The sequence below is a fragment of the Lingula anatina genome, chromosome 1 (assembly GCF_051362555.1).
Source record: "Lingula anatina isolate TDL-2025a chromosome 1, LinAna3.0, whole genome shotgun sequence".
In the NCBI taxonomy this organism is placed as follows: Eukaryota; Metazoa; Brachiopoda; class Lingulata; order Lingulida; family Lingulidae; genus Lingula; species Lingula anatina.
Genome location: NC_141767.1, coordinates 3683011 through 3694062, shown reverse-complemented (window position 1 = coordinate 3694062; position 11052 = coordinate 3683011). Strand labels below are relative to the sequence as shown.

The 11052-nt window shown below is 33.9% G+C and overlaps 1 protein-coding gene across 4 annotated transcripts in view; it reads left to right on the top strand.

Annotated features, from left to right (window-relative positions):
- The first annotated feature begins 56 nt into the window (after window positions 1–56).
- Window positions 57–11052, top strand: part of LOC106175742 (soluble guanylate cyclase 88E) — a 52250-nt gene continuing 41254 nt past the window's right edge. The window contains exons 1-4 of one of the 4 annotated variants that reach the window (XM_087001211.1): window positions 57–647; window positions 1739–1934; window positions 3046–3245; window positions 3596–3690. The gene's annotated coding sequence lies outside the window, so the exon portion shown is untranslated. Of the gene's footprint in view, window positions 648–1613; window positions 1935–2919; window positions 3246–3595; window positions 3691–3827; window positions 4259–11052 lie in introns of those variants that run through there. The other 3 variants (XM_087001212.1, XM_013557871.2, XM_087001216.1) reach the window with 3 other exon arrangements.

Sequence of the window (11052 nt, the reverse complement as noted above, 5' to 3'; positions counted from 1 at the left end):
GACTTCACGCTTATCAATCATAATCCCTGTGTAAGTGTTAAGCAGAGAGATTTATTTAAGGAAAAATTCTTTTCAAATCTTACAGAATGTGTATTTTTCTACTGAAGCAGACAAAATGCAGAAGGAACTCAATTTTGTAAAAAATTGATCAAAGTAGATAGTTGTCTGCAGTGGCATCTGTGGCAGATCCATGAGAATGTGGTTTTTATTTCTCATTACAGTCTTACTAACAGTTTTACTTGATTTCCATTGTATTGCTGTTTTCTTATTGAAATATGAACATTGACACACACACACACACAAATAAATTAATAAATAATAATAAGAAAAACATGAATTATTTGAATTTTAGCAAATGTTTAAGCGAAATCTTGCAAATTGCATCTTATGTTAAGACAGAAAAGCAACAATTACTATGGATCAAAGGTGCTGAATCATCTTGTAGGCCTCGTGGATGTTGAGGTAAATATAATAAAAGGAACTGATGTGCTGCACAATGACTACAAGCCAAAACTCTTTTTGGCATGTTAGTGTGGAAGATAAGTCTTACCAGAAAAAACAGAAGCTGTCAATCTATATTTTGCATTTAAGTGCAGTATTCTCAGAAAACTTTCAAGGGATGCAAGATCAAAGAATGCAAGGTTGACGTAAGTAAATTGCATTTTATTTCTATGGTGTTCAAATTATTTTTAGAAATTCAGTAGAAAAAGTTTATTTTGCAATAAGCTTAAGTTCTTGCTATGATATTTATGTCAGTCTGTGTTTATATGCAGGGGCGGATTTACGCCGTCTTCTGGGTCTTCCGGAAGATGGTCAGATTTTCAGGTTTACATTAATGGGTATTTAATTTCTTCTGTCAGAAGACGGTCAAAATTGGAGGATGGATCAACAAAGATTATTTGGAAGACTGTCAGAAAATATCTCTGGATCCACCCCTGTACATGTACTATCAATTATTTGTATTGCTTGTAGATTGTAAGTTGTTTTCGTGTATTGAGAGAATAATGTTGCTCTGGAAAACTTCCTTCTAGAACATTTGAGACTTTTAACACATGTATAGGGCAAGAGAATTGTTCGTTAACTTCTAAGAACTGCATTAATGACATGGTTTAGAATGCACTGCTACCTCTTTTGTAACTACTGAATAGTGCATGCCCTTATAGGAATTGGCAAAAATGACTGTCACCATAGGCACTGGATACCACCTGAAAACAAACACTGCAATTTGTTTTTGAAAGTGATGAACATGTGTCATCTACCTTGAAGCAACCATTCTACCAAGATTTTAGGAATTTGTAAATGGAGATGAGGTCTCAACAGTGTTGTACATATTTTAAAACAGTTTTGGCAATGATTTGCAACAACTAAATGTTTTGTTTGAAGTTATCCTTTATAAACGTCACAGAAAACACCCCTTGAAAAAGACTTGTTACTATAGTAGTGTCTTCATAACAATACATTTTATTCTAAAAAAAAACTTTTGCATTATTTCAATTTGTTATAACCAAGACTATTAAATCCTGTTTATTTGATGGTCCTCAGATTATATTATTATTACATATGAAGAAATGAAAATGGGATTGGCTTAACATGGTTGCTGTTAAAAACATGTTAACCATTTAAACTAAGATTGTTGATGTAAAAATTAAATCAAAACTTCCTATTGTTAATGTAATCAGTGGCCACTTCTAAAGAAAGGTGATTGAGATAAGTCTACACTGAATTTTGATATTTTCAGTTTTGGATGATGATTGACATTTTGATGGAAAGAAGTCCAGCCGTGTTTATTTTACTGATGTTATGTCCATGAGTTTCCAGCTGACAGGCGACTCCTCGTGCCATTTGGTATTTCACTTCCACAACTTGAAGTGAGAAACCTGAGTTTTCCAGAGAACATGAAATTGCTTTTAAAGTAATAGACTACAGGCAGGAAGGTAAGCCCCAGTAGAAATGCTCAGATTCAAAAGTTAATAGACTAAGAGAATTCCTTGAACAGTAACATTCACAATGAAAATAATTCAAATGTTCCTCTTTTCTTTGATCTAAAGGATTTAAAAGATATGTCCTGTATTCAAGACAATTGGATTATTATTTCTAATTGCATGATTCTGCATATTGGGTAATTTACTTTGTTATAAAGAAGTGTTGTTGTTAGGCATTAATAAACACATTGCCGGGTATTTTAACTAAATTGAAACATTATTTGTGCATAATATGTGCATGGGTTTTCCGTTTACTTAAATTTTCTATCAAGTGACTTCATACAGATCAAGATATTTTAAATTTTCATTATCTGTGTATATTTTGGGGTATTGGGGGAGAAATAGCCTTGTCACCTCTATCGCAATGTGTCATATTATAACATAAGTGTAGGGTCAAATAAAAAAAAAGAAAGATAGAATAAACTTTTCATTCAACTGTACTATTAAAGTGTCCACTTATTTTATAGAAATTATCAGCTAGCTACATTCAATTTAGTGTCTAGCTTTGTACAGCGCGTTCTACTTTAAAATGATCTAAATTGAATGAAATTCATCTGTTGGACTGAATTATCCATGCCTGAGTTATTGAACATTGACCCTTTTTTCTGTTCTGGATCAGTAGCAAGGACAGAGCTGAACCCCATTATATTATAAAACTAAGTTTAAACTGTATTATGTCTGAGTAACTAGGTTGTAAACACCTCAAAAGAGAGGTTACTATGTTTGGAAATAAATGTGCTAAGAAAGTAACTAGTCAAGGCTGAAAATAATTTAACAAACGAAAAAAAATATTTAAAAGCAATGTGCAGCAAGGTAGTTTCAATTAGAAAATCGTGATAGTACTTCTACTTATACCCACTTTTGAAATGATAGATGTGAGGGCTGTATGAAGTCAGATAAACTATGGTTAATTTTAGGAGGTAGGGAGGCACGGTGCCAGACATGTACTTGAAAACTGTCAACATGATTTGTACATCACTGATCACCTACTTTATGCATGGTTTAACATTGCTGAACTTTTATTGGCAACTACTTCTATTTTTTACCTCTTTTTTGAACTAAGAACGGAAGAGAAGGGCATCTGTGTGACATTCTGCATGCTCTAGATTTGTTGAAGCTATAACAGCGCCTTCTGACGTATTGGGCTTCAGTCTGATGACAGCCAAATTGCTGCTGTAGCAGTACTAATAGAACTGGTCAGCGAGATAAAGAACAGCGGCAGTACAAGGGATTTTCATTCCATCCAGCAGGGCAACTTGATAGGTAGGTTTTATGATGAAGGACTTTTTTTCATAATATTTCTTAATTTGAGAAATTTGCCCCATAAGTTCAAGAGACTAAGATTAGTTACCATAGCCAATACAAGATTTTTCACTTTGGTAATACTTTATATTTGAAACTTTTTTTCAAAACTACATCATTTGTTTTTAGTTTAAGAGAGCAGTTATTGTAATATAATGAGTTTCACAGCTAAAAAGTATTGGTATTTTATTTCATTGAACTTATTTTATTAATTTTAATATTAACATAATGTTACCTTAAGCTATCAGTTTTTTTTTTTCTGTAGATTTTTTAAGCTGTCCATGCTAGTTATTCTTTTCATATTTTTACAGAAACTCCTGCAGCCCTGTGTTTATGTAAGGTGTTCAGTGGAACAAATCCTCTTTTACTGTACTGAACCGTAAACAAATGTGGAATCTTCTTTGAGGTGAATGAGTTTTGTTTTTAGGGATTTTCAAACTTAAGCAGTGACTTATGTAAGAAATTAATTGTATTTATGTAAATTGTATATCATGCCTTTAAACAAACACAACTTATTTTAAAATGGGCTATGTCTGTTTGTCTGTCTGTTTGATCTTGATTAACAGCTTTCCTAATTCAAGTGTAAGTTTACAGAATTGTTTTAAGTAACACTAGTAACAGTTGTGATACCCTTAAAGATTTTTAAAAAGATTATAGGTCACTGAAATTCTATATTGTTAATTTGTCACTACTTTTCATCAAAGAAATATACAACATTTTTGCAATTATGAAGTTTACAAGTATACTGTTTATCTGCTGAGCATCACAGTTATAATATGGCACACAGTTTATCCTTGGCATATAAATTCTGGATTAGCTGGATTTTCAAAATGACAGTGAACCAGACATTTTCATCCTGTGATATGCCAAGGTTTTCAGAACAGTGATAAGCTTCTGTCAGTTGCCTTGTTGGGAGCCAGTGCTGACATACAGGGATAAGGGTTTCAAGTTTTAGGGACGACAGGTTCAGATGGGTACGTGGAGTTGTTTCTTGAATAGTTTATAGGTGTTGAAAAGATATATCGTGTGAATCGATAAACTCGACTCAGGTATGACTAGCAGTATTTATAACTTGGTGTAAGAAATTCTTATGTGAATTTAAGCCAGTTGGAGCTGAGGTCAAATTAAATTCCCAGAATACTGGAGTGCATTGCTATTACGTATACATAGGGACTAATGCTAGTGCCATTGATTTACTTGTACCGATTCTCCATCAAGATTAGTGTGAGTGGCGGATTGATTGTGTAAATCTAGCCTTCACTTGATGTATGTTTTCAATAAGCATTTATCTTGTGGTCAATGGGCAACTCTGCATGAAGTGTTTAGATAACAGGCAAGTAGAAAGAAATATATAACCTAAGTGTAAACTGGTGCCTGATTTAGTGCAATTTTGGTGATGTCAAAGGGCAGAAACTAAAATAGATGAGCTGATTGATTGATTGATTGGTTAATCCATACTGTAGTTAAGAAATGGTGAAATCTGCTGCAAACAATTCAGCATTTTTACCCCTAGAACAGTATGTGTAACTAGTTACTGTTACCTACTCATTCATTCACAGTAAAGACAAGCATGATTTTGCAGTTTGTTCTATGTGTTTCTGCCCAGAAAAAAATTTAGAAAATTATTTTTGGTTGGATTGTTTGAACTGTTTGAGCAACTATTGTAAAGAGCATTGCACTAATACATTGAGATAGAAGATGTTAAAGGCACAACATACTGCATCTTCATTATTTTAAAGGGGGTCTTGGCGATATCGGGCAAAATAAAACATATTAAAAGTGAAAAGATTAGAAAAAAATCTTATCAAGTATGTTTCATGAATTCAGTTCTGAACTGACTGCTTTTGAATGACATAGTCAATAATGTGTAAACAAGGGTGTCCCATAATTCTCTTGAAATGCATTGTGCAGGACTGAAAAAAATTGTTTTTCCCCCAAATATTGATCTTGATAATCTATCATTCGATTTTTTGTCAATGTTTTGTTAAGGGTATGCCTTGGTGTTAATGACAAAATTGGCAAAATTTCTGGGAAAAATCTGCCACATGCTGTATATATTTTCTTTGGAATATAATGTTTTATCATGAACGTTTGTCAAAACAGCAATTATGTAATCGAAACCTGTTCTAATGTTGAAATAAGAGTTTGAATCATAAGAAAAATGATCTGCTGTCCAAGGACACGGCACCAGTGACAGGAGTATATATAGCAGACTCATAGACAGAGGGTACAGGGGTGGGTGGAAAGAACCACCCTTTCTTTTGGCAAATAGGTCCACTCTGACTCAAAGTCAAGTTCTATACCATTTCTCAAGTTGAATCAGCCATAGGGGTATAAAGATCCACCTTTGAAAAAAGTCTTTAAAATTGCTGGCTACAGGCCTGTCTTATCGCTGTTCAGCCAATTCTGTGAGCATAGATCACTATTGATTTTGGTTTTGCAATCTTTACATGTAAAGTATTAGCAAAGCAAAAGCAATTCCTCTCTCATCCACAAATGTGACAGAAATGTTTTAGAAATAGAGATGGATTAATAACTGTTAACCATATCTTTATGCTGGTTACTGAGATGAGAGATCGTAAAGATGATGATTTAGACCAGGCAGAGTTGTTTATATCAAAATTGAATAATATTTATCGGTCTTAGTTCTGTACTTGTAATGTTGTACAAATCCAAGGCATGCTCAGATGTCCAAAGTGCTCTGTAAAATGTTCAGATGAAAGTGAGTGCAGAAAAAAATCAAGGTTTTACAGCAAAGCCACTGCAAAATCTTGAAATTCAGAGTTCCCTTTGCTTGGTAAACTATAGCTCCTATTTCGGTAAAACAGGTTTTTCATTGTCTCCTGTGGAATGATGAAAAAAAATAACACATTGTCAAGCCTAAGTCAGTCACATCAAGACCTTTGGAGGAAAAGTCTAAACATGCCACACGTTTAGTTTCTTGGAAATGATATGATATATTTTCATAGTGAAAAGCCAGGAGAGTGTGCTTCACTGACAAATCTCTCTTCTGCTCACTTAGGGATTTCTGCTTACTCACACATATCTTTGCTCACTCACAAATATCTCCATTTACTTCCACACATCTCCAGATGTCTGATCATACTACAGTTGAACCCTGAACCCCAGTCTCAGTGTGTGTCATGTCTCCTCTTGCTTCCAACATACTCCTAAAATCACCAGATTTTCTGTATTCTGCTCAATGCCAGGAGGAGGCATGTTCATTCGTTAGTACGTTTGGACTACCTAGTATAATAGTTTCAGGGTGCACACATTCATATCAGCAGTATACTTTAGCAGAACAGTCTGTACTGGTACACTTTGAGAGACTGACAATTTAATAGCCTGGCTGTTACGCAGAAGTCACACAATCCACTCTCTGATCAGTTATCAAATTGAACAAAGGTTTAATTTTTTCAGATAGATTGGTCGTTTAGAGCATGGAGGCTACATTAAGGCGATCTTTACTTAATAGCCCAGTCTGTTAAGTTGCCAATTTCTGAAAATGTAGCAGTATAGTCTATCTCAGTTAAGTAGACCACTCCATGTGTGAAGGGCCTAAAATGTTTGTTCTCATGTTTTTTTTTCTGTTCATTGACGCAATTTTGCTTGCTCATATAATTATATATCTCTGCTTACTCTCTGGCGTCCTGTCTGCTTGGAGGGTCATTGCCTTGGGAAGGGAAACAGATACTCTGAAAGGCTCCAGAGAAATGGAGCTGTCAGCAGTTTTCTGCTTTAGGTAATGAATAATAACCAGTCTTAATTGATTTGAGGCATGCTCATCACGGGCAGACAGATACATGATGATATGAATAGTGAAAGCAGTATTGGTAAATACGATTATGTTCCATGATGGAATAGCTCATTATTTTCAGTTTGCTTTGGGAAGTTTAGTTTATGTTTTGAGTATCACAGTATGTATACTTATCTATAAACCAGGCTTTATTAATTTTTGATCACCTTATCTCATAAGGTTCAGTCAATTTGAGAAATCTCTTTAAAGCATAAGCTTAAGTAGTGTTTAATCTTGTTTTCTTACCAGCTAATAGATGAACACATACTATATGCCACACTGCATTATAGAATTGATCAGTTTATACTACATTTGTCTATATTTAATTTTTGTAATGGAAATAAGACATGTCCTAAATATCTCAAGGAAAGGTTAATTATTTCTTTTCTTTACCTTAATAAGTGGTTTAACTGCATATTGTTTGGATATGTTGATAATGTATACTTTGAATGTTTAGAAAGTAAAAAAGACTTTGAATCAACAATTAATGTCCTGTTGGATAAAGCTAGTTTTAATGACATCTTATATTCACAAATTAAGTTGATTACTTCAAGTGATTTCTGTACTCTTTATTATATTTGTCTTCAATTGTTTTGCACAAGATAAATATTTGGTTTGCCATCAAGCAAGATTTATTAAAATGCACTGAGAACTGAATTAGCTGTTTTTTTAATGTCCTGGAGACTTAGTTGTTTTGGCTGAAAGGAATAGCTCATGGAGATGAAATTGGAAAAAAAGTAAATTCTTAGTGCACTGGTAATGTGGCAATCATCCATCCATTTCCATATCCCTGATGACACTGATACATATTTCTGTACATATTTCTGGATCATGGAGAACCTTTTTAGTTTTAGCTGTGATCCATTGTTTTTTAAATGAGGAAATATTTACTTCCCAATTTTAGGTAAATACTAGTATGAGATTTTCTTGGTCTGTTGGTAATTGCCTTGTTTGAAATGCATTTTCAACCCTCTTTGGACAATTGGTATAGATTATCTTGCATGAAAAATTGGCATTTTCGTAAAGAGAACAGTTCATTGAACTGTTCCCTATAATCAGAATTGTTATCAAATTTATTCTGGAGGCTCTGAGTGTTTTTGTTCAATCTCATTTAAACTGACAGCCAGCTTGTCAGTTACTTTTACCCCACTTTCAGTTAGTGGTCAGCTTCAAGCCCTAAGAAATACAGTATCAAAACTCATGTTAAGTTAGTGCTTTAGAATAATTATTTTTCTTATAAATGAAACCCAATCGCAGTTTGAGGAATGCCAAGGCTTCTGAGATTTTGGCTTCAAATCATTTGTATATAAAATGTCTTTTCATGTCACGCAGCATTTTTTAAACTGCCTGCTGACTTGCATGTACACCCTAGCAATCCCATATTACTCACTGGGGGTAAATGGACTTCCCTTGTTCACTATCCTAGCTATGTTTCATGTAAGTTAGGGGACAAAGTCTTAAAGTGTCAAATTTTATTTCTATTAGTAAAGAATATTTGAGATTACCAGTTGGTTTGTTTTTTTTTTTATGTCCACCCTTGTTTCTGTTGGCTTCCTGGTTACTGTTTTTTAATTCCTATAGACGTGATGAGTTGGAAGTCCTATTTTCTCAATTTTTTGAAAGATTGGAAATATTATATCTTTCTTTTGGTAGAAGGCAACCTAAGCTCTCCTGGCTCTACAATTTCAACCATGTAGAGCCTGTTATGGACAGTGATAGATTCTTCAGTTTAAAATAATTAGTGGAAGCTATGGGCTCTTTCCCAATGAAACTATTGTTCCTATATATACAGCTATATACAGTTCTGCTGAATGCAATTGGATCAACAGGTTAACATGCCTCCTCTTGTTTCTAACATACTCATAATATCATCAGCTTTTCTGTATTCTACTCAATGCCAAGAGGTGTGCTAATTTGTTAATGTAATTGCATTTTGCAAGCATCCCCACAGAGTCGGATCCATCTACATAAAACTATAGTTCCATTGGGAGTGATCCCTTTGCCAAATAAACTGAAAAAATTAAATGTGACATAGGGAAATTCATAAAGAAAATAAAGAGTTGATTTGTTAAATTCAAATTCACTGCAGTGACTGCTGTCATAAATGAACCTGTTTGAAATTTCAAGTGTTGACTCTCTACAGTTGGCAGAATAATAAGATACATAGATATTCTTTTGACACATTTAGGTAAAGGAAAGGCTCAACGAATTAAACTTTTTAAATATAAGAATTGACTTCTCATGCTGCTGAATCTTGCTGAAAGTGCATATAACCTTTCTGAGTAAAATGTATCAGTTTACTCTAAAAAGAAGCAACGGAAGTCTCTGTATCAAATATTTAAGTGGTGTGTGACTCTATGTCCTTGGAAGCAATTTCGCTTTATAATCATCTCCATTTTCTTTGAAGGTCTACTGGGAAATGGTCGAATGTTGGTGGCTTACGGGTTGAAAAGTATGCTGTCTGCAAAGTGTCAGTTTCTGCTTACATAGTTGGAATGGTTTATTTCTGTCAAGAGAAAAAAGTATGGAAACTGAAAGAAAAAATGTTAACTGCTTCTTAAGGGTACTTTCAGGATTAGACAAAATCTCCAAAATGACTGTCTTTACATGCATGTTTTGGATGATAGAAGAATCTTCAGTGTTCACTGACTAAGTTAGATTGCATTTATATAAATGTCATTTTATGGATGATATCATAATTGCAATTATGGGATAAAAATTGCAAAATCAGTTAATCAAGACTCTCTTTAACTTGAGCACCCACAAACACCGATTTAATGCCAAATAAATGACACCATTGGAGTACTGAAAAACCCTGCCAGCGCTATTTTTTAAACATCACCATTCAGATTTTATTGTTAAAAAGGCAAAATAATGCCTTTCTTCAATGAATCATTGTAATTAGGGGCTCAGAACTCCATGACAAAAACATTTAAACCAAAATGACAGCACAGGATTGAAGCCCATAAATTTGTCAATATTTGTTATTAGATCTTGCTACGGAGTTATGCCCCATACTGATTGTTATTTCACCTCAAAATAAAATGCTGTTAAACTGATGTGCTTATGCTTATGCTTAACAATGAGAAATTTGAATGCTAATATTTAACATTTTGAATGGGATTTTTATTGGTTATAAAAAGCAAAATGATAGATGCATTATCGAATAATTGGATGAATGAAAATCCTCATTTACAGTATTTTGATGATAATTAACCCTTTTTTGTACCCTTAAAGTGTTTTTTCTCAAGGATAAAAATTGTCCCAGGTTGCCATCCCCTAAGGACTTGTTAATTGAGATGAGCATATTTGTTCATTTTCATTTTATAGACTGTCAAAAAGTTAGATAACCAAAGGAAATGCGAAGATCCATTTGGAAGCAATTTCCTGTAGTATAATGAAACACAACTAGAAACAATTTGGAACTTTACCAACAATATGTATGTACAGTATGTAAATATGTATACATTTTACACATACATGGCTAGAGATAAGGATTTTCTAAGTATTGACAAACTCTTCCTCCTGTATCAATTCGGCAGTTAGAATGTGGTATCAGAAAACACTGATTGGTGCCACGTGCCTGTATAGATAAGTCATTATACAGACCATTAAATTTAAAGTTCAAGGAGGCAAAGTAGTGACCCTTTTAATTGGGGTGGAGTTGGGCTTTGGTGAACATTTTTTAAATCTCAGAAATTTGGGCTCTGGCACTCTTCTGCAACATATCCAGGACATGGACAAAATTACAAATTGACTAGAAATGCGGCATCTTCCTTTAAAGACATCTGCGTTTGAGTAGACATTCACCCATTGTCTCCGATAAGCGATATGTTCACTACCTGTGTGGGAGGTCACGTGATCTGAATGCAGATGGTTTCACCAAGAGCTCGCACTAATCCTTTGATCTTGCGCTGTGTTTCTAGTCCTTTCATTATTATGTCCAAGTCTAGGACAACAAGTATAACGGCA